This window comes from Miscanthus floridulus, chromosome 9 (assembly GCF_019320115.1).
Source record: "Miscanthus floridulus cultivar M001 chromosome 9, ASM1932011v1, whole genome shotgun sequence".
Lineage (NCBI taxonomy): Eukaryota > Viridiplantae > Streptophyta > Magnoliopsida > Poales > Poaceae > Miscanthus > Miscanthus floridulus.
In genome coordinates this window covers 106,338,571-106,342,138 of record NC_089588.1, presented here as the reverse complement: position 1 = coordinate 106,342,138, position 3,568 = coordinate 106,338,571, and the positions used below count along the sequence as shown (strand labels likewise).

The following is a 3,568-nucleotide window of genomic DNA, read 5'->3' as shown; positions in this document are numbered from 1 at the left end:
TTGCCCTCCTCTCTCTCTCTCTCTCCGTCTCGACTCCCTCTCTCTCTCCCTCACTCTCCCTCTCTCTGTCCGTCGCCCGCCCACGCGGCGCGGCAGCCCCCCCCCCTCCCCGCCGCCGCTGCATCGCACCCTCCCTCTCTTGCAAGCCCCTCCGTCTCTCCCCCACACCGCCCCTCCCTCTCCCCCACGCGGTGACGGGACCTACCTCTCCAGCGGAGGCGCACGGCGTCGCACCCCCCTCTTCTCCGCGCGGTGGCACTCGGTGGCGCACCCTAGGGTGGCGGGGGTTCTGGGGCATGGCCTCCCGGCGGTCGCACGGGGCTCGGTGCCCTCCTCCAGCGCCCGTAGTCGCGCGGGGGCCTGTCCCCCTCCTCCTGCGCCGGCAACGCGCGGGACCCTGTCCCCTCCCCCCAGCGGAGGCACGGTGGTGGAGCTTGGTGCCGTGGCTCGGTGGCGCGGCCTCCCATCGAGCTCCAGCGGTGGCGGGACTTGGTGGCGCGGTCCCCTTCACCTTCTCTCCTCCAGCGCGCTGCTGGAGGCCGCATGAAGCACATGGTGGCGGCCACCACTCGATCCGGCGAGGATGAGCTCGATCCGGCGAGGACCAGCCCAGATCCGAGTGGCCACCACCAGATCCGGCGAGGACGAGCCTGTATCTGGCAAGCGGGTGCGGCGGCGAGGATGAGCTCGATGCGGGTCGCGGGGAGGCAATACTACGAGCGGCACAATTTTTGTTCTCTCAAAGTTTCATGCTATTAACATGTGCAGGCATTTGTATTATTGTATTTAACTGTTTATTGGGTCATAGTACTATAGTGTTTTTGTCTAGTTTTCATTTGATTCATATAAATGTGTCGTTAATTCCTGCAGATCGTGGTTGGAAGGAAAGGATCAGAGCTTCTGACCAATGATGCTGGTGAAATCACAAGGCAAGAAATATTGCTTGCCCTGCCTGTGGTCTGTGGTCTGATCATTATCCAGCTTATTTAACTTTCCATCTCTGTGAACTGTGTAGTCATCTGCAGGGTATGTTGAACCGGACAGTAAGAATGTTAGAAGCAGGGATAAAGCCCGTGTAAGCTTCTTGCATTCCTGTGGTCCTTGTCAACTATTTGCAGTTAGCTTACTTTTGCTGACTGTGCTGAGCTTTTATGCTAGATTTGTTTTTGATGGTGAGCCACCTGAAATGAAGAAAAAGGAGCTTGCAAAAAGGTATGCGTCATATTCACTATTAAATCTCAATACACACATTTCTGATATTTGCTATTATTTAGGTCCTTGAAGAGGGATGATGCTACCCAAGATCTTAACAGAGCTATGGAGGTTGGTCCTCAATGTAGTTTTAGAGCTTTCTTACCGACCTTGTTTATCTTTTTCATTGTTTTTGATGGATTTCTAAAGTGCCAATTGCATTACAGATTGGGGATGAGGATGCAATTGAAAAAATTAGTAAAAGAACTGTCAAGGTAATGATCATACTCGTTCAAGAAATAAGAAATGAAAAGTGTCCTTGAATTTATATCAGATGAAGCAACCTTCTAGTCTTGCATGAAATATGTCATTTGGAGTCTCTTTAGCAAAACGGTTTAAGCCTTTAAGCAAATTGAGAGTGTTAGTACTATTTTTTGTTAACTTGTGGAGTCATTCTGAGCATGTACTGTGATTTCTGCCTTCCCTTTCCAGGTTACAAGAAAACACAATGATGACTGCAAGAGGCTGTTAAGATTGATGGGCGTCCCTGTAGTCGAGGTATCATTATTGCTTTTGTCCATCTGTCAGTTAAGTTGTTTTTCTTTACTTTTCTATACAGATCAGCTACTGCCGTTTATTGATGTCTTCTTCCAGTGCCAAGGGGGGTCAGTAGAATATTGATAATCTTTTGAACTTAAAGAATGGTTTTGCACTAGGATGCTTTAAGCGTTTGGTTAACTCCTATTTGTATGGCTTCTCAGACAGGTTTAAGCCATTCCCTCTGTCTTGTATATTAGCATTCCTGAGATTTTTAGCAAAGATTAAGCGCGCATGCAGGGAAAAACTTCGATGCTCCTCTCTAAAGCGCTTGAGCCTTGGGAGACAATTTAATGAGGGCTGTTTTGAGCTTGTGACCGAGGTGGAATATTAGGAATGCTTAAAATACATACATATCTCTAGACTCTACATATCTCTAATAGTATACAGTTTTTAAACACCATAGATACATGGCCTGAGGGACTACATTTCAAGTTGAACTCATGAGTCAGCCCTCTAGGTTCATGAGCTTAGGGCTCTAGAAACTTTTTAGGTAAGCTTAGCCAAGTCTCTTGCTGATGGGGATTAAGCAGATGGCTTAACTGAAAATAAGATGTCTTTTTGGTATCGATTTAAACTTATTTGCTGTTAAGATTGGGCTTTAACTAGTACAAATAGACCATTGCTATGCATTGCACACGTTGATATGTAAACTTTGGCAATCAATAGCTGCCCACACATGATATAGATATTATCACTACCGAGAAAAACACAATTTTTTTATCGGGTGCGGGTGTGATTCTTCTGTCTGGACCACATTCTGTACTCTGATTTGATGGCAGCAATGCAAGCATGGTACCTGGTCTTTGTGATCTCGTACTGTTATAGAATCATAGGTAATAAGGTAAAAGACCACAAATCCTTTGAAAAACTAGCCCAAGCCGTGGAACCGGCTTGTAATTGGACCGCTTCTACCTTTTTATGGAATTACACATAGCTCTCCTGTGTGTTCGAGAAAAAAGGTAATAAGTGTTAAAACCAAAGGATCGATCTAGGGTAGAACCGAAGGACTTCTAGGTAACCAGTTGATCCTAAACAAGCCCTAGTACATCTAGACAGAGAGATGGAGACATAGAGATAGATAGATAGGGGGTTCGAACCTGAGACCGCAGGGGTGGAAGATCCAGTGGCCTCCATCAGGTTCGTCGATGCAGTCTGCGCACGGGCAGCGATGGTTGGGGAAGATGTCGGTGTAGCTGCCGTCGTCGGAGTGGGGCGGCGCAGTGAGGCCGACGCTGATGACGGTGGCGGCTTCCCGTCGCTGGCTGCGCACCCTGTTGAGATCGGACTTAGGGTTTGTTGGTGGGGCAGAGTGGCTAACGGCGAACCTCGTGCGATGAGCCGCCGGCCCCCACCACTTTATATAGCGCAGTGCGATGGGGGCCCACCAACCATGTAGGGTTGGGCGTCCCCGATCAGGGCGCGTGACCAAGGCCCAATAGGCCGTTGGGCTTATTAGCTACGAGATCATTCCAACATTCTCCCCCTTGATCTCACACTATTACTTTTATCTTTAAACTTTAAACTTCAATCCTCTTCTCCTTTCTCATTTCTTCACAGATGATGCATAGAGCATGTTTCATCGTCACGGTCAATTGCCGATAGATTTAACAGCTACAATGCACATCTCTGATCTAAAATAGATACTTTAACTTTTGGGCTCTTTATAGTCCAGGAATCATAGGCTTTCCCTTAAACCCATGTCAGCTACATGTTCTCTGAACACGTTGGGTGGTAAGCCTTTTGTAAGTGGATCCGCAAGCATCTTTTCGGTACTTAT

The 3,568-nt window shown here is 48.0% G+C and overlaps 1 long non-coding RNA gene across 1 annotated transcript; it reads left to right on the top strand.

The window, feature by feature from the left end:
- Positions 1-865: 865 nt before the first annotated feature.
- LOC136483247 (uncharacterized) lies at positions 866-1,328 on the top strand. Its single transcript, XR_010765374.1, has 4 exons — positions 866-929; positions 1,016-1,075; positions 1,159-1,212; positions 1,275-1,328. It is a non-coding gene; the product is annotated as an uncharacterized lncRNA (long non-coding RNA).
- Positions 1,329-3,568: the final 2,240 nt, after the last annotated feature.